The sequence below is a fragment of the Salvelinus fontinalis genome, chromosome 17, assembly GCF_029448725.1.
Source record: "Salvelinus fontinalis isolate EN_2023a chromosome 17, ASM2944872v1, whole genome shotgun sequence".
Lineage (NCBI taxonomy): Eukaryota > Metazoa > Chordata > Actinopteri > Salmoniformes > Salmonidae > Salvelinus > Salvelinus fontinalis.
Window position 1 is genome coordinate 34,250,402 of NC_074681.1, and position 20,546 is coordinate 34,270,947.

The following is a 20,546-nucleotide window of genomic DNA, read 5'->3' on the forward strand; positions in this document are numbered from 1 at the left end:
AAAGACTTACACCAAACCTCTAATGCCACACAAGCGAGGCAACAGTAGCCAGAAACACTGCAAACACTGCTCTAAAGCAAGGGATCCTCTTTCCAATACACCACTGTTGACCAAAAAGATGATATACAAGTGGACACAGACATCAATTCATGACTCCTCCTCATCCCCATCCTCCTCATCATGAATAATCCCCAACTGCCTCTTCTTGCCCTGATCTCTGGGAGATTCCATTCCTTTCACTGGCACCAGGCACCCCTCTCTTCTTATTCAGGGTCCCCCTTCTAAACTCAAAATCCACCCATTCACTGCTATGGGCCCTGATCTCCACATGAAATGATACCCCTCTTTCTCTTCCACTCTCTGGGCTTTAAAGCGCCCATATGCCAGGCAGCGAGAAGGCTGGGAAAGCCCATAATTGATCAGTAAGATGCGAGTGAAAAACGTGTGACCAGGGTCAGCCCCCCACGAAGCCCAAAGGAGTGTTCTGATATCCAGATTTATTGGGAAATGGAATGGTTGAGTTGTCTTTAGAATTGGACAAGGCATTTATGCAATCCTCTCTACAGAGCAAACACAGGGGATAATATCATTATTATTGTAGCCATTTTGAGCAAATCGCTCATTTTTGGTGAGTCGTATCACAATGGAAAAGAAGGGATTAAAAGTAAACAATCGCTACAATTTGCGAAACCAGTACCATTGAAAATAGCATTTGTAAGGTTTCATTAGTTGTTGCTTTTTGTGGTTCTGACTAGCAGTACGATATTAAACGGATTGCTAAGCGAAATGATGTACTTAGACATTTGTTTCCTTACCTTGCAAGTAGTCTATGGACAAGGAGAGAGAGACTGCCACCAAAAATCAATGATAGTCAATTTCCCCCGTTTGTTGTTGCCCAAATCATCTTTGAATCATTTTTTACCAAGTTGTTGCGCAATACAACACATTTAAGAGATCATCTGGGCATGACATTTATAGGTAAGGAAACAAATATCTAACTATGCAATTTTGCTCTACTACCCCTTTAATCCTTCTGGTTCGACTGTTACAGAGAGATCTGTTCAAAGTAACTGTTGACAAATGTTTAGGTCGATATGAACAAGCTTGGATGTATGCTAGACGAAGTAGGGGATACATCAGTTGTGAACAACGTGCTGTACAAATTGAATATAAAATCTGATATTAAAATGAGCTGTTACTCTCAGAGAATACAAAATGTGACATATTTTCAAAACAATTCCCTTTGATAAAAGCAGGATGTTAACAATAGTTTAGAAATGTTACAAAAGGTGTGACATGACATAAAGGAATCATGAAAGATAAGTTTTCATTGATCAATTCCGTTTTTAGACAGTAATTAACATGCAAACTGAGAAGTACATTTTCAAACATTGCATCGTAATTCATCACTTTGTTCACATCAATTTGTGGTTTTATGTAAGGGACGAGGAATGATGCTGGATTTTCCCTCAAAGACAGATGCGCGCGCGCACACACACACACACACACACACACACACACACACACACACACACACACACACACACACACACACACACACACACACACACACACACACACACACACACACACACACACACACACACACACACACACACACACACGGACCAAGCAGCGTGCACAGGAAGAGAGGGTATCCTGGGCCTGGGAGGATATCCAGGAGGTAAGGACATCCTGGACTTGGGAGGAGATAATGGCAGGAGACGAAAGCCTTCCATGGAAGCAGACGCAAGCGGTGAAGGAAGGACAGCGACAACACCGGGGTTCGCGGCCACGACGCAAGCCCAAGAAACAGCCTCAAGAATGTATTTGGTGGGCACACGGGGTGGTCGGCGAAGTTGAGGTGTGAGTCAGAGACCTTCGAGGAGTTATTGGACAAATTGGAGTAGAGTGAACGGAGGGGAGAGTTAGAGACCTTCGAGGAGTTATTGGACAAATTGGAGGAGAGTGAACGGAGGGGAGAGTTAGAGACCTTCGAGGAGTTATTGGACAAATTGGAGGAGAGTGAACGGAGGGGAGAGTTAGAGACCTTCGAGGAGTTATTGGACAAATTGGAGGAGAGTGAACGGAGGGGAGAGTTAGAGACCTTTGAGGAGTTGTTGATTAAATTGGAGGAGAGTGAAGCGAGAGAGCTGTTGGTTTGGCGTAGTATGCACGGCATTCGCCCTGAGGAGCGTGTTAGCTGTTCGATGCCACCTGTGCCAGCTCCCTATACTCGTCCTGAGGAGCGTGTCATTTGTCCGGAACCATTTGGGCCGGTTCTACGCACCAGGTCTCCAGTGCGCCTCCACAGCCCAGTACGTCCTGTGCTAGCTTCCCGCACTCACCGTGCGGAGTGTGTCATCGTTCCGGCACCATCTGTGCCAGTTCTACGCATCAGGTCTCCAGTGTGCCTCCACAGCTCAGTACGTCCTGTGCTAGCTCCCCGCACTCACCGTGCTGAGTGTGTCATCGTTCCGGCACCATCTGTGCCAGCTCTACGTACCAGGTCTCCAGTGCGCCTCCACAGCCCAGTACGTCCTGTGCCTGCTCCTCGCACTCTCCCTCAAGTGCGCCTTCCCAGTCAGGTACATCCTGTGCCTGCTTCTCGCACTCGCCCTGAAGTGCGTGTCACCAGTCAGGTACGTCCCGTGCCTGCTCCTCGCACTCTTCCTCAAGTGCGCCTTCCCAGTCAGGTACATCCTGTGCCTGCTTCTCGCACTCACCCTGAAGTGCGTGTCCCCAGTCAGGTACGTCCTGTGCCTGCTCCCCGCACTCGCCCTGAAGTGCGTTTCCCCAGTCCAGAGCTTCAGGCGACGGTCCCCAGTCCAGAGCTTCAGGCAACGGTCCCCAGTCCAGAGCTTCCGGCGACGAGTCCCGGTCCAGAGCTTCCGGCGACGGTTCACGGTCCGGAACCTCCAGCTCTATGGCAGGAGCCTTCCTCTGCGGCGATGTCCAGTCAAGGCACGGCGTCCAGTCCAGCGCCATGGCAGGAGCCTCCAGCGAGGGTTCCTAGTCCAGAGCCTCCAGCGACGGTCCCCAGTCCAGAGCTTCCGGCGACGGTCCCCAGTCCAGAGCCTCCGGCAACAATCCACGGTCCAGAGCTTACGGCGACGGTTCCCAGTTCAGAGCCTCCTGCGAGGGTTCCCAGTCCAGAGCCTTTTTCCACTGGGTTTTTGTGGGATCTTGTTTGTTTGTGTGTAGTTGCCTGTGAGCACTGCATTTGACTTCACGTTTCGTTTTTTTCTGTATTGTTTTGGTGAGTTTCTTTAATTAAACATGTGGAACTCTATGCACGCTGCGCCTTGGTCCGTTAATTCTACAAACGATCGCGACACATTAGCAGACTAGAAATGGTACAATAGACAAGAAAACAGCATAGACCACAGTTGCAGTAGGCACTTTTCAATTGCTGCAAAGCAAATAGTATTTTTCTTTTTTATTCCTAGTAAGAATGCATGATATATCAGACTATATATCAGTGTTGGACGATAATCTCTAAAAACATGATATCAATATCAGTGAATATCGCATCAGACAATATTCTTTTATATCCAATATTAAGATGAACCACTTAAACTCAAGGTGTGCTAACATAAAGATTTGCAGATATTTCTGAAAAGCAGTTTTTGACAACAGTATTGTCTACAAGATAGCCTAGCGGTTAGAGTGTTGGGTTAGTAACTGAAAGGTCACTGGTTCGAGTACCCAAGGTGAAAAATCTGTCAATGTGCCCTTGAGCAAGGCACTTAACCCTAATTTACTCCAGGAGTGCTGTTCTACTATGGCTGACCATGTAAAACAACACATTTCTCTGATCTATGTGAGAATAAAAAAATAAAAAAATTGATCATAGAACCTAATAATGGTTATAGGACTGAAACTTTCCATACATGCATCTGTAATTACTAGTGATTTTAATGTAACTTGTTAATTCTTAGCAAAGCTAGAACAGTAAGAAAAACAGTGATTTTTCAACAATCACTGTAGGCATATCACATTTTCCATTCACAGCCTTCTTCGATCATGAAAAAGGCAGACAAATTCAGCACAAAATAAACACATTGAATGTAAAGCACCTCAGAAGCCAGAGCAAGGATCAATGTATCCACGTTCTCCATGCACAGCGGGGGGAAAGGGAGGGAGCCTTACTTGGGGTCAAAAAAGATGCACTAGGTCTGGAGTGAAAGAGAGAAAAAGACGCAAAGCCGAAAATGTCCCAACCGGAGGTGTGTGAGCAGCAGAGGTGACGCCCATGCCATCACTGCCCCCCCCTGCTCGTCTCAACTGAACACCAGCCTACAGAAGATGATGTCAAGGTACAAAGTCTACGGGAGATTCCATTGGGCAGGAGTGAAAACAAAATGGCTACTGATCATACATAGTAAGGGGTGTTGACAAGGTTACGAGAAAAGACATGGGTGTCACTCAGGACAACTGTCAAAAATAAAAAAGCATCTGCCTATGGATTCATTAAGAAATATTGATTCAATGTGATTGTTGTATTTGATTACTTTGAGATTGTTGTATCAATTGATTGGATTAGTGTGATTTAATAAATCACAGATTTCTACATGCAAGATTCTCAACAAGCTGTCAATTAATTGGCTATAGAGATTAATTGTACATATGAAATTCTCTAATAATATACCTCCAATAGAAAAGACACAGCTGCATTCACTATTACAGTGATGACCCCCGCTATGCGCCATTCAAGGGAACACACACAATCTACAGGGAAAGGCCGCAATGGGATGGGGTTGCCTAGAATCTCAAAACAAAAGCATCACAAGGCAAGGCATACACTACAGTACATGACATAATGCCAGGCAAAGGCAGCCATTTTGGGTCGACCATTTTGGCTCACTATTGAGATCGGTTTGAACAAGGTAATTTTGCTGCTCATACAAACTATGGACAATTTAATTTACATATCAGATGAGGTACAGTGCCTTGTAAAATTATTCATCCCCCTTGGTGTTTTTCCTATTTTGTTGCATTACAACCTGTAATTTAAATGGATTTTTATTTGGATTTCATGTAATGGACATACACAAAATAGTCCAAATCGGTGAAGTGAAATTAAAAAAATAACACGTTTAAAAAAATTACAAATAAAAACAACGGAAAAGTGGTGCGGGCATATGTATTCACCCCCTTTGCTATGAAGCCCCAAAATAAGATCTAGTGCAACCAATTACCTTCAGAAGTGACATAATTAGTTAAATGAAGTCCACCTGTGTGCAATCTAAGTGTCAGATGATCTGTCACATGATCTCAGTATATATACACCTGTTCTGAAAGGCCCCAGAGTCGGCAACACCACTAAGCAAGGTGTACCACCAAGCAAGCATCACCATGAAGACCAAGGAGCTCTCCAAACAGTTCAGGGACAAAGTTGTGGAGAAGTACAGCTCGGGGTTGGGTTATAAAAAAATATCCATAACTTTGAACATCCCCTGGAGCACCATTAAATCCATTATTAAAAAATGGAAAGAATATGGCACCACAACAAACCTGCCAAGAGAGGGCCGCCCACCAAAACTCAAAGACCAGGCAAGGAGGGCATTAATCAGAGGCAACAAAAAGACCAAAGATAACCCTGAAGGAGCTGCAAAGCTCCACAGAGGAGATTGGAGTATCTGTCCATAGGACCACTTTAAGCCGTACACTCCACAGAGATGCGCTTTATGGAAGAGTGGCCAGAAAAAAATACATTGCTTAAAAAAATACATAAGCAAACACGTTTGGTGTTCACCAAAAGGCATGTGGGAGACTACCCAAACATATGGAAGAAGGTACTCTGGTCAGATGAGACTAAAATGTAGCTTTTTGGCCATCAAGGAAAATGCTAATGCTATGCCAGAGCCGCCAGCCAGTCAGGAGCTGCCAGAGCCGCCAGCCAGTCAGGAGCTGCCAGAGCCGCCAGCCAGTCAGGAGCTGCCAGAGCCGTCCGTCAGTCAGGAGCTGCCAGAGCCGCCAGCCAGTCAGGAGCTGCCAGAGCCGCCAGCCAGTCAGGAGCTGCCAGAGCCGCCAGCCAGTCAGGAGCTGCCAGAGCCGCCAGCCAGTCAGGAGCTGCCAGAGCCGCCAGCCAGTCAGGAGCTGCCAGAACCGCCAGCCAGTCAGGAGCTGCCCTCCAGTCATGAGCTGCCCTCCAGTCATGAGCTGCCCTCCAGTCATGAGCTGCCCTCCAGTCATGAGCTGCCCTCCAGTCATGAGCTGTCATGAGCTGCCCTACAGTCATGAGCTGCCCTCCAGTCATGAGCTGCCCTCCAGTCATGAGCTGCCCTCCAGTCATGAGCTGCCCTCCAGTCATGAGCTGCCCTCCAGTCATGAGCTGCCCTACAGTCATGAGCTGCCCTACAGTCATGAGCTGCCCTCCAGTCATGAGCTGCCCTCCAGTCATGAGCTGCCCTCCAGTCATGAGCTACCCTCCAGTCATGAGCTGCCCTACAGTCATGAGCTGCCCTACAGTCCGGAGCTGCCCTACAGTCTGGAGCTGCCACTCAGTCCGGAGCTGCCACCCAGTCCGGAGCTGCCACCCAGTCCGGAGCTGCCACCCAGTCCGGAGCTGCCACCCAGTCCGGAGCTGCCACCCAGTCCGGAGCTGCCATTAGTACAGAGTTGTCCCTCTGTCCTGAGCTACCTCTCTGTCCTGAGCTACCTCTCTGTCCTGAGCTACCTCTCTGTCCCGAGCTGTCTCCTCTATGTAGGAGGGGCCTTAGTGAAGGTTCCTGGACCATGGTCGGGGGCGAGGGTCGCCACTCAAAGGACGCTAAGGAGGGGGACAAAGACAGTTGTGGAGTGGTGTCCTCGTCCACCGCCGGAGCCGCCACCGCGGACAGATGCCCACCCAGACCCTCCCCTTGAGTTTTAGGGGTGCGCCCGGAGTTCGCACCTTGAGGGGGGGTTCTGTCACGTTCCTGACCTGTTTTCTGTTGTTTTGTATGTGTTTGATGGTCAGGGCGTGAGTTTTGGGTGGGCAGTCTATGTTTTCTGTTTCTATGTTGGTTTTGGGTTGCCTGGTATGCCTCTCAATTAGAGGCAGGTGGTTGACGTTTTCTCTGATTGAGAGTCATATTAAGGTAGGTTGTTCTCACTGTTTGTTTGTGGGTGATTGTCGTCCGTGTCTGTGTCTGCGCACCACACGGGACTGTAGCGTCTGTTCGTTCGTGTGTTATAGTCTGTACCTGTTCCTACGTGCTTCGTGTGTTATGTAAGTACTCTCGTTCAGGTCTGTCTACTTTGTTTTGTTGTTTTGTAAAATTATCAAGTGTTCTTCGTGTGTTTAGTTTCGTCTTGTTAATAAAGTATCATTATGTATTCACAACCCGCTGCATGTTGGTCGAATCACTACTCCTCCTCTTCGTATGAAGAGGGGGAGGAACACCGTTACAATATTGTTATTACCTCGTAATTATGGCCTATTTATTGCCTTATCTCCCTTATCTTACCTCATTTGCACACACTGTATATAGCCTTTTTTCTACTGTATTATTGACTGTATGTTTGTTTATTCCCTGTGTAACTCTGTGTTGTTGTATGTGTCGAACTGCTTTGCTTAATCTTGGCCAGGTCGCAGTTGTAAATGAGAACTTGTTCTCAACTAGCCTACCTGGTTAAATAAAGGTGAAATAAAATAAATAAATAAAAAAGCCCAGACCTCAGTCCAATTGAGAATATGTGGTAGGACTTAAAGATCGCTGTACACCAGAGGAACCCATCCAACTTGAAGGAGCTGGAGCAGTTTTGCCTTGAAGAATGGGCAAAAATCACAGTGGCTAGATGTGCCAAGCTAATAGAGACATACCCCAAGAGACTTGCAGCTGTAATCGCTGCAAAAGGTGGCTCTAGAAACTATTGACTTTGGGTGGGGGGTGAATACACGCTCAAGTTTTCTGTTTTTTTTGTCTTATTTCTTGTTTGTTTCACAAGAAAAAATATTTAGCATTTTAAAAGTGGTAGGCATGTTTTGTAAATCAAATGATACAAACCCCCCAGCAAATCGATTTTAATTCCAGGTTGTAAGGCAACAAAATAGGAAAAATGCCAAGGGGGGTGAATATTTCGCAAGCCAATGTATACTGTAAACAAGAGCTTCAGAATAAACTTTGCTTTATGTTAGCTCTATGTAAAACAGTAACATTAGCATTGTAAAGGTTGCATTTAGTTGTTTCTATGTAAGTATATCTGCAGTGGATTCAAACACTGTTCATCAGTGCATTGTAGACGACACACCGGGGAAACTTACAGTTTTTGTAGCTTGGCTGTCCGAAAGGCTTCCCCTTGGAGAAGATGATGGCCACAGCTAGGTACTGGAAGGAGGAGTGTTCTCGTAGTTCTTGATGTTCTTGTGGTCGACATGTGACGTTACGTTGAGACCATGGGTGACACTGGCACTGGAAACATCACAGGCACTGTTGAAGAGGAACTTGGGTTAGCATGAAGTTACATTTCTTGGTCCTAATTACATGGGCCAGATATTGTACCTCTGATTGTTTACAGGATATGCCATGATGGTAACTGTCATCCAGAGCAAAGTCAAAGGGTGACCTTCATTGACCTTTGGATGGACTTCTTAGATGTAATTACACAACTAGGTGGCGTGGTGGAGAGTCAAAATAGCCAAATAGGTGTCCCAGTTTCCTTCCCCCACAGCCCAGGCAGTGCAGTACACACTCTGAGAGGGGCGTCCATTTCTCGTGCCAGCTCTGGCCTCGGATCCAGAGGAAGGCCAGGACCTGGAAGGCCAAGTAGGTGAGGATCAAATCAAATCAAACTTTATTTGTCACATGCACCGAATACAACAAGTGTACACTTTACCGTGAAATGCTTACTTACAAGCCCTAAACCAACAGTGCAGTTCAAGACGAGTTAAGAAAATATTTACCAAGTAGACTAAAATAAAAGTTAATAATCAAAAGGGACACAATAAGAATAACAATGACGAGGCTATATACAGGGGGCACCGGTACCGAGTCAGTGTGCGGGGAGTACAGGTTAGTTGAGGTAATTTGTACATGTAGGTGGGGGTGAAGTGACTATGCATAGCTAATAAACAGCGAGTAGTAGCAGTGTACAGACAGGATCTGGGTCAGCACAGAGAACAGCAGAGGGCCGGAGATCAGACTGGATGGGGGCTGCCGCACCACGCAAATCCTTCCACGCCTGGTCAGACTCACTGGTAATAAAGAATGATTGGAAATCAATCAACAGTACATCATGATACATGTTATTCATGGAGCACATCTAATTCTACAGCAAAATCTTAAAGTGATTCACATAAAGGTTGAGCATAAATGGAAGAGCTGGATGTCTCTTCCCAACGGCAAATAATCTCATAAAGTGGTTGGGATGTTTAGTACAGCGTCTGTTGAAACACTCGGCTCGGGTAATGCTAGCTGAAATATGTCGGAGACAGAGATCCACACTACTCGTGAGGGCGATGATTAGGATGATAGCAACGGCAATGAAGTGGAACTGGAAGTCTCCTCGGCTGCTGAGGAGAGAAGCACAAGCCCTTAAAACTGATCTCAAACCAGCCGGTATCTTGTTTGTCAGTTCATCAAAGCTGCTAAACTGACCGAGGACCAGTGCTCACAGAGTAGAGGAGTGTGACTGGATGATGCTGTACAGAGCCATGAACTTGAACAGACAGAAGCAGCTCGGCCTTCCCTGTGGAGAAACAACAGGCCATCATTCAGTCTGGTATTTGGTATTTTATTAGGATCCCCATTAGCTGTTGCAAAAGCAGCAGCTACTCTTCCTGGGGTCCACACAAAACATGAAACATAATACAGGATGACCTAATACAGAACATTAATAGACAAGAACAGCTCAAGAACAGAACTACATAAAAAAATGTAAAGGCACAGGTAGCCTACATATCAATTAATACACACAAACTATCTAGGTCAAATAGGGGAGAGGCGTTGTGCCGCGAGGTGTTGCTTTATCTGTTTTTTTAAACCAGGTTTACTGTTTATTTGAGCAATATGAGATGGAAGGAAGTTCCATGCAATTAGGGCTCTATATAATACTGTACGCTTTCTTGAATTTGTTCTGGATTTGGGGAATGTGAGAAGACCCCTGGTGGCATGTCTGGTGGGATAAGTGTGTGTGTCAGACCTGTGTGTAAGTTGACTATGCAAACAATTTGGGATTTTCAGCACATTAATGTTTCTTATAATAAGAAGAAGTGCTGTAGTCAGTCTCTCCTCAACTCTTAGCCAAGAGAGACTGGCATGCATAGTATTTATATCAGCCCTCTGATTACAATTAAGAGCAAATTGTGCAGCTCTGTTCTGGGCCAGCTGCAGCATAACTAGGTATTTCCTTGCAGCACTGGACAACATAACTGAACAATAATCAAGATTAGACAATGCTAGAGCCTGCAGAACCTGCTTAGTGGAGTGTGGTGTCAAAAAAGCAGATCATGTCTTTATTACGGCCAGACTTCTCACCATCTTTACAAACATTTAATCTATATGTTTTGACCATGACAGTTTACAATCTAAAGTAACGCCAAATAATTTAGTCTCCTCAACTTGTTCAACAGCCACACCCTTCATTACCAGTTTCAGCTGAGGTCTAGAACTTATTAAGGAATGATTTGTACCAATAATGTACAAATGTACAATAATATAATGCTCTTAGTTTTAGAGATGTTCAGGACCAGTTTATTACTGGCCACCCATTCCAAAACAGACTGCCACTCTTTGTTAAGGGTTTCAGTGACTTCATTAGCTGTGGTTGCTGATGCGTATTTGGCTGAATCATCAGCATAAATGGACACACATGCTTTGTTTAATGCCAGTCGCAGGTCATTGGTAAAAATAGAATAGAGTAGAGGGCCTAGAGAGCTGCCCTGCGGTACACCACACTTTATATCTTTGACATTAGAGAAGCTTCCATTAAAGAAAACCCTCTGAGTTAAATGAGATAGATAGCTCTGAATCTACGATAATGCAGAGGTTGAAAAGCCATAACACATACGTTTTTTCAACAACTGGTCATGGTAAATAATATCAAAGGCTGCACTGAAATCTAACAGTACAGCTCCCACAATCTTCTTATTATCAATTTTTTTCAATCAATCATCAGTCATTTGTGTCAGTGCAGTACATGTTGAGTGCCCTTCTCTATAAGCATGCTGAAAGTCTGTTGTTTATTTGTTTACAGAGAAATAGCATTGTATTTGGTCCAACACAATTTTTTCCAACAGTTTGCTAAGCGCTGGCAGCAAGCTTATACGTCTACTGTCAGAACCAGTAAAGGCCGCTTTACCACTCTTGGGTAGCGGAATTACTTTGGCTTCCCTCCAGGCCTGAGGACAAAAACTTTCCTCTAAACTCAGATTAAAAATATGACAGATAGGAGTGGCTATAGAGTCAGCTACCATCCTCAGTAGGTTGTCAATGCCAGGAGGTTTGTCATTATTGAGCGATAGCAATAATTGTTCCACCTCTCCCACACTAACTTTACAAAATTCAAACTTGCAATGCTTTTCTTTCATTATTTGCTTTTTTTATGCATGAATACAATTGCTCACTGTTGAATACAATTGCTCACAATTGCTCTGGCAACTCTGGAAGAGAGTACTTTGATGCAGCACTTCAAATACCTCAACAGATACATTTTATTCCACAGGCGGTTATAGCCTATAGTTTATTCACATTGCTATAGAGTTGCGGTCAAATACATTGGCAGCCTTGCACTTTACAATGGAGTGCAATGTTCTGTTTTCTCTTTTCAAAACTGGTTGAATGGCTATTTTTACCCTGTAGGCACCTGCAACTTACCACATGTGAGTTCAATTACACATAAACAAGAATCACTTGCCTCCCACCAAATTAATTCGAATTTTGAATAATTTAGTCTCGGCCATTTGTTTACTTAATTAAATTGAAAAATCTTAATTTCAGTTTAGATATTTTTTTCTTAGTCCTGTAAAGGTTGAACGCATGCAAAAACATATGGGAACACCAAAAGTTTTCAATGTATTTTTTGTTGTTGTTGAAGAAATAGTGAATCGTGCAAGGTGGCATATATATTTGACCGCAGCGGCACCTAACGACTAACGGTCATGTTTGAGTACCGTTCGATATCATGTTGTTACCAAAATAAGTACATTATAGCTTGCCATGTAATTTGTACCAACTGTATAAGGACTGTAAAATAAAGTGATAGTTAACAAGGTTGATGAGAGGGATGCTACAGTACCTAATGAGGTTGGAGATGTTGGAGATGAAGAGGGAGGTGACCGAGGCACCCAGCGCTGACAAGGAGATCCCACTGTGAGCTGTCTTCAGGGCCTGGAGGGAGGGGAGGTCTCTCAATGCGCTCCAAAAAAATCCTTGGGACACTGGTTGTGGGTTCAATTCCCGTGGAGGCCAGTTGAAAGTTAAGAGTCTCTTTGTCAGTTTGCATAACAATGTCTGAAAAAAATACAGTTTATCGCAGAAATACAAGAGGCTGAATCTGTAATACATTACAAGAAAGAGAGGTCTGTTCCTAATAGGGCTGTCATGAGAATACTGCCCCCTTATGGCTCTACTCACCAATGTCATCCTGAGTGTCTGTTAAACAACTAAAATGTTTGCGCTCAGTCAGTAAATAGCTGATCCTATGGTACGGACAGGGGCCCTGATCATATCAACACTAACCTGCCCCTTCAAACATTATTTACAGTAATAAAATATGCCATTTAGCAGACGCTTTTATCCAAAGCAACGTAGATTCACGTGTGCATACATTTTACGCAAGTATGGTCGCAGGAATTGAACCCACTATCCTGGCGTTGCGAGCGCCATTCTCTACAAACTGAGCTACAGAGGACCATATAATTGCAGTAAAACATGCTTTTATAGCATGAGATGAAAAGCACCCAGTGGATTTCTTCCAACATCATGAAAAACGACAACCCCATACTTACAGTCATTGGCACCATCACCACACATCCCTACAGTATAGCTGCAGAGAAAAAAAACACGGAGGCAATTAACGCCATGTGGCCAATGTAATACTGGCTAACAGCTCCCAGTGAGCACAAGATGTTGAAAGGACGTCTTTTCAACGTCTTGTGCTCAAATGGTTAGTGCTGAAGAGGAGACTCACTCAACACACCAGCTGAGTCTTCTGGTCAGGAGCCATGCAGGCGAGTATTGTGTCCTGCAGTGCCAACTACAGAACCACCCAGAGAAGAAACTACCATCAAATGATGTTGTACTACAGTGTGACATAGGCTGTGTTGACACAGGCAGCCCAATTCTAATCTATTGCCCAATTATTGTCAAAAGAGCTGATCAGATTGGTCAAAAGACCAATTAGTGTAAAAAGGTCAGAATTAGGCTGCCTGTGTAAACGCAGCCATATTATCCATAAGGGTCTACTATCAAGGTCTTACAAACCCAGTCTACACAGGATGGTTATAGGAGGCAGTAAACATGTAGAATGTAGAATGTAGCAATTTAGTATGTGCTACAGTCCTTTCATTTCAGTTGTCCAAATAGAGGGATGGAATGTGGCACTGACCTTTTGGACCAAGTCAGGATAGTTTTCTGTGACGACAGCGAAGGACCTGCCACTCATGGCAAAGTGGTAGCGCTGCTCCTGCTGCGTGGGCTGCTCACCATAGGCCACGTGGCAAATATCTTCAAGGCTGATCTCCACTGACTGTGGAACAATAGAGAAAAGTGGGGCGTGAACGGCCATGATGCATCACATACAGTGTGTAGCTTACCTTTTTAAAATAACACACATACTTTATTTTTTTATAAAGGACTTCATTGATACATAAAGCAGTATCTTGTTTCCAAGGGAGACTTGCTTAATAAACTCAGATCATGTCTTCATAGAATAATTGAATATGAATCTACAATGCTGTTCTTCCATCACCTCAATGTGGTTGTCCATGCTGGTGGAGTGGTTCACTGTGTGGTGCCAATTGATCCGAGAAGGCTGGATGTCTTTGGGAGGTGTGGCGTCTGCTATGATGACCCTCTCATGAGGTGCTTATCATCCCACAGTCTCTGGCTACTGATATGGTTTAGAGCATATTATCACCTACAGACCGAGAGAGGGAATAACAAGATGCTATACATTTCCATTGTTACCACTGTAGGTGTGGGACCTAGTCATAGCTAGTTTAGTAATCCCAAATGACATAATAGCAGTTGCAGTACTGGTGGTTACTTCAGAGTCTAAAGCGCTGGTGGATGTATGGTAAGATTGGCACATGCTACAGTACATCAATCTCAACATGTTTTACTGTGAGTGAAGACTGTGTATAAGATTGCCTTACGCACCAGTAACCATCACAGTGCGAATGTTTGTACGTCGTAGGTCTTTTTAAAACCCTGACAGTCTCTTCCTTCAGCTTGTTTGGCATGATTATGAGCCCAAGGACCTCCATATTGGTCTCTCTGAGATCCATGACAGGAATAGAAAACAGACAATACAACAACAACAAAAAAGTATCCTAGATAAAAAGAATCTAGCTAACTCAAGGTTACAAATGTCTTGAATCTTCCAACAGGAAATAAGCTAGTTCTTATTACTGTGATTGGTTCGGCACATTGTATTGTGTGGGCCGATCCAGACAAACAAGATCGACGACGACCACGTCCTCACATGTTTTCGCTTATAATCATCAAAAGTCCACAAGTGTTTTCCATGTATCTTTGTATCAGATGTCAGGACACAGAATTCTAGGCTTCAGGAACTGACAATCCAATCTTGAACTAAACTGCTGAATTTCACTCTGTACCCTAAAGTAGCCAATGTCTTCACTGTTCTCGTTGTTCAATTGGAAGTTGTATCAGTTTCATATCAACCAACGTCTGTAACGATGCATGTATTCGTAATTCAGAATGACTATATCATCTTGAGACTTGGCCTTTGAGCCATGCCTTTTAGCCATGTTTTACTACACAACGCTAGTGGCCTTGTTTTTTTTTGTTGCCTCTGCTGCTTATTAGTCACTGCATTTTCACGTGAACACTTGTTTCCCAAAGCTCTGTATAAAAAAACGTTTACTTCCACCAGATCCTGGAAGTCAAGCCTCCTCTTTTACCTTTTCAAAGTCAACTTGCTACTGCAAAATTGCCGCTTACAGTATTCAGCCCATTCTGAGTTTGGCCAGGAGAGTTTGGCCTCCAGCTGGCGATGGGCCAGGGTTATGACTCTGAACCCCAGACTCCAGTGTCTCGGTAAAGCTCTCCGATACTAAAAGAAGAAAAAAGAAGAGTAAATATGGGTTACAGTCAGTTACCCTGAAATAATGTCTATATCATTTTAAGTGTTTCCAAAGCCTGTCTTGACAGTCCACATACAGGTTGGGTACTGGAATAGAAGCACATGTTCTGGCAAGCTTCTCCCTGGTAAGAGTTGGTAATATAAGGGTCTCACTAATATTTGTCCTCTCTGCAGAGGCTGGCCACAACCTCTGGCGCCCCCTTGAGGTAGATGTCCATGCCCTTCTTCCCAGCCTCTGGACCACCACATTCGTCCTCTGTAGAGCCGACGAGAAGGGGAACTGGCAAACAATCCCAATCTCATATGATGATTTGGGACAGACAGATAGCACACGGTCAGTCAAACATTATCCATTCAACCTATCCATTCACATACAAATCAACACTCAAGGAAAGAAAGAAATATGCTTTTGAAAAATGTCCTCAGACTTCTTACCGTCAACTCAGACAGCTCCTGAAAAGTAAAGGAGAACATAAGCCTAAAGTATATTTAACAGGTATGTAGACGTAGAGAGGTAAGAGTGAGCATACTATGGATACTTTACCATGTCCTTTGCTAGATTGACTTCCTGGTTGACCTTGGGGAGCACCTGCGTTGGGCATTATGGAATTGTAGAGGGCTGTCTCTTAGTCTGTAGGCTCCTCCAGAATCTAGGAATCACAATCATTGGTGTTAAGCAACATCAGGGACCCCCTTGAAAACTGTCAGCCCCTTCTGACAGGCGAAAGTGATTTAGACAAGTAGCCTGAATGCCAGTCTGCTTTTGCCATCTTTTTGCTATCTTGTCAAAGCAATGATGTAACATTGCTGAATGCAGAAACAGTCTGGCACATATGCTTATGGAAGGGATTGTGTTCTTGTCTTAGTATATAGCATTGTTAGCATAGCCAGGGTGCGAATTACGGGGGAACCGGGGGGGCTCAGCTCCCCTGAATGAGACATTAGCTCCCCTAAATGTAACAAAAGTCAAACTTTTGGGGGTGTCTAAATAATGCAAATTTAACCATTCTCCTATTTGTTTAAAATGCAGTGGTAAATATGAAAATAAAAGCTTCCAAATGAAACGAACACCCCCACCTCTCTGTCATGTTTTAAACCATTCCTTTATTTCTATGTGGCTACACAAACTGTCTCCCTGTCCACGGCACTGTCCACTCAGTAGTGCTGCATCAGACCTCAGCTGAGCTCATTTGCATCGATTTTCCTTTGTACTTGCTCATTTTTTGCCATTTGTTTTCCATGCGCCCTTGATAAAAAAAAATTGCCTATCCCTTTATTCCGATATATTAGATTTATTCTTTGATATATCATTGTTTGCTTTTTGTCAGTCAGCTGTTTAAAGAGCTCATTGCTTTGTTTTTCAGTTGCATGCTGGTACTAGCGTTCTCCGTGGTCAGAAAAAGTTGACCATTTATTTAGCTTTATAATTTTCTATCAATGTTTGGTTTCTTTCCTGGATCAGTTGATGATGGTCGACAATATCACTAGACAACTAGCCTACAGCAAGACACCAATCAATGCGCATCCAATCCATAACAGTAGGCCTATAGTTTACTTTTTCGGTTAGAAGCATTCAATTTTGCAATGGCATAGGGAAAGGGAAAGGGGGATACCTAGTCAGTTGTTCAACTGAATGTATTCAACTGAAATGTGTCTTCCGCAATAAACCCAACCCCTCTGAATCAGAGGTGCGGGGGGCTGCCTTAATCGACCAACACGTCTTTGGCACCCGGGGAACAGTGGGTTAACTGCCGTGCTCATGGGCAGAACCACAGATTTTTACCTTGTCAGCTTGGGGATTCGATCCAGCAAAAAAGACCTACATTATTTTGGTTTTGTGTGCCCGTGAGAACTGATTTCACAGTGAAACAAAACGAAATGTTATGTTGACATAGTTACACTTACAGTACATTTTCTGAGATCTCCAAGATGTTCTAATTAAATTGTTAAATGCTTAATAATTACAAATAACACTGTCATAAATGTAATTCATGTAATGGACGAAAGGCAGTGTTTTATGTCACAGAATCTGTGAAGCCTCCCAAGGGCTCCCGAGTGGCGCAGTGGTCTAAGGCACTGCATCTCAGTGCTAGAGGCATCACTACAGACACTGGTTCAATCCTGGGCTGTATCACAACCGGCTGTGATTGTGAGTCCCATAGGAAGGCGCCCAGTGTTGTCTGGTTTTAGGGTTTGGCCGGGGTAGGCCGTCATTGTAAATAAGAATAATTTTACAATGACAAATAAACAGACAAAAAAAAGAAAAAGAATTCAACTCATGAATTATGGACAACTCAAAGGCTAAGGTGCAACATAATACAACTCCTGTATTATGTTGAATGTAGGCTACCTGTTCTGTATGTGTTCATGTGTGTACAATTGCCTCGGCTGAGAGGGTAGGCTACCGGCAGTGGTGTAGGCATAGTAGAGGGTAAACGCTGTTTACCCACCATTTTCAGAAAAATGCATTGAAAGTATAGGGTGCGTTCCTTTCTTCACCGCAACCAGCAATCAGACTTTACCCACCTAATTTTGTCCCAATATATCACTGGCTTCCGGTGGGCCTGTTTGAAGTTCATGGTAATAGGCCTACACATTGTAGCCTAACCTAGTAAATTGGCCGTGTGTGTTAGGGTGACCATCCCGTTTTTCCCGGGACAGTTTCAGCCACGTTTCAGGTGTCAAAAAAGGTACATTTGTCAGCAAGACGCATCGCTTAATGTAGGCCTAATCAACGGCAATCGCCAAATGTCATTAGGCACACAGATGTCCATTTCCATTCATCAAAAAGCGTGAGGGTACATGCATTGTACTGTTTGGATTATATTGGAGTGGACAAAACATGCACTGGTAGCCTACTTTTTGAAGTGATTTGTTTGACAATCAGATGAAAGCATCATGACTGGTTGTGTTCATGCCACATTAAATTACATCTTTATGATTAGACCCATATTTGTTTTGAATAGAGACCCCCCCCCCCCCCCGAATGTCACGGTGTAATTCGCACTCTGAGCATAGCTATAACAGAAAGGATCCCACGGCTGCCACCATCAGTCAATATGCTTTGTGTCGTAGTCATGACAGAAAAATATATGAAGTCAGGCAAACTTTCTTGAGCAAAAACAATGCAAATTCAAGTCAAAACATTTCAATTTCCTGTGTAATATCAGTATGTGTAACATCAATATTGCTACAGTAGTCATACAGAAACGGCGTTAGCATGTAGCATTGTTAGCATAGCTATAACAGAATGTACTGTAGGTTACAATATCCATACAGGAACAGAGACAACATTGACAAAACATTGAGACAACTTTGAAACAGAATGTAGACTGACTGACCCAGCCTGTGGCGTTGAACATCTTCAGGTCCAGTGGGTCCCCGGAAAGTTCTCCGTCTACCTTTGGAAGAGAAACTGAGGAAAAAGAGAATTAGGATGAAATTGTCTTTAGAAGGTGATCTAACATCCGTTTGGTGTTTTTCCCTGTAGGGGGCTGTAGCTAAGTAAACAAGCGCATATTTGGGGTTTCTGACTGAATAATCCTCAAAGGTAACTACAACCTTAAGTAAATGTGTAACTATCCCTTTTACATAGTGAGGTTACATGAGGGCACTAGGGTCAGGGTGTCGTGCGAGGACTGGGGCAAACAAAGGAGCTGTGGTATTCATCGACTGACTTTATCATAGATCATTAATAACTCTCTCACTAAAGGACAAAGGAGGTTCACAGACAGAAGATAACTGTTACATGGTAGAAGAGAATATCTCTCCCATGGAGGCCATGAGCATAAAAACATGGACACAGCATATCCCTCTCATTCTCACCTGTCCTTTTCAACTCTCTGGATCCCTCAAAGGTCCAAACCATCTTCAATGAGAGTGCACCTACACACTTGTGTATCAATCGGATTGATGGATTGTGTTGTGCAGTAAGCAGGCTAAGGTGTATAACTGTGGCTCCTTCCACCTTCAAAGAATAGGCAAGAGGGCCAACCATTGAGAATAGTATGACACTTCATTATTTCTATTTATATAACTATGCTATATTGTTTGTCCTCATGTTTTTATGTTTTTATGCATGTTGCTTTTGAGTATAAAGTACTCTGCAGCTATTTAGTGTGGACACCAGGTGAGACCACACACACAGATTCCTGTTGAACATTGTCTCATTAACTACCGTATTTTCTCAATTACAGTCTCTCCCCTTCACTTCATCCCTCTCCCCCCTTCTCCCCAAATCCTCTAGGTTATATCAGCTGTGTCAATGAACCCCTCCCGAATCTGAACTGGCTGACACATAGAGGACACAGCATGATCAGAGGTGAGAGGTCACTTGGTCGGGTCAACAGGAAGTATTATTAAAGAGATGCTTTACGTTGAAAAACAGATAGAGATGTAGTAGTCCCAGAGTTAATGATACAAGGTCAGTTTTGCATTTCACCTCCTGATGATTATGATGACTGACAGTGTAGGGAATTTAAAAAAAACAAGGCTCTTCTGCACATATGTTTTGATGTGAGAGAGGGTGCCAACCCCCAATCTCATCATCACCATCCCACCCGCTCATAAGATAACCTTCAGGCCAATTGGCTGTTAGGAGACACCGCTAGAGACACTATTATGTAATTGTGATGAACTGAGAGAATATTAGGGTAGCACTGTAATTCATTAATCATATGCTATCCCTGCTCCTCTGTTTATACCACTTTCCCTTTCTGTCTTTTGCACTCTTTCTTACACCTCTCTACCCACCTCCTCTTTCTTCCTGTTTTTATCATGCACACCAGATGTACATAAAAGTACAGATTGAACTTGTATTTACAATTCTAATATTTATAATGCATGCATTATGTATTTATATTACTTGGATAATGAACTTCTTTCAATAAGCGTTTCACATTCTCAACTGGTTGAAATGAAGTCTCTAATTTGATGAAATACTACACCTATCCTGTGTCCTCAGATCAATGCAGATGAAGGGAGTTTTAGGTTGAGATGAACCGGTTTTAGATTGTTTGCATGATGCGTAGGAAGTGTAGTGTACTGTTTTTTAAATTCTGTTTCTGTATATAAGAATTACAAATCAGCCTTTCACTAGTTAAATCACGTTTCTAGTCTATTGCATAGTTACATTGTGCAACCATTGATGTCCCAGGAGCAGGAGTGGTAAACACTGTTGAAGTTTATAATTGTAATACGTACATGCAGACACAGCATCATTCAAAGACTGGAGTTTGATACTCTTGGTATTGGATATGACTGAAAAAGAATGTCTCACAGACATTCATACC

General features: G+C 43.6%; 1 pseudogene; it reads right to left on the reverse strand.

Annotated features, from left to right (window-relative positions):
- Nucleotides 1–3,838: 3,838 nt before the first annotated feature.
- LOC129813503 (polyamine-transporting ATPase 13A3-like) lies at nucleotides 3,839–19,123 on the reverse strand (annotated as a pseudogene).
- Between the last annotated feature and the right edge of the window lie 1,423 nt (nucleotides 19,124–20,546).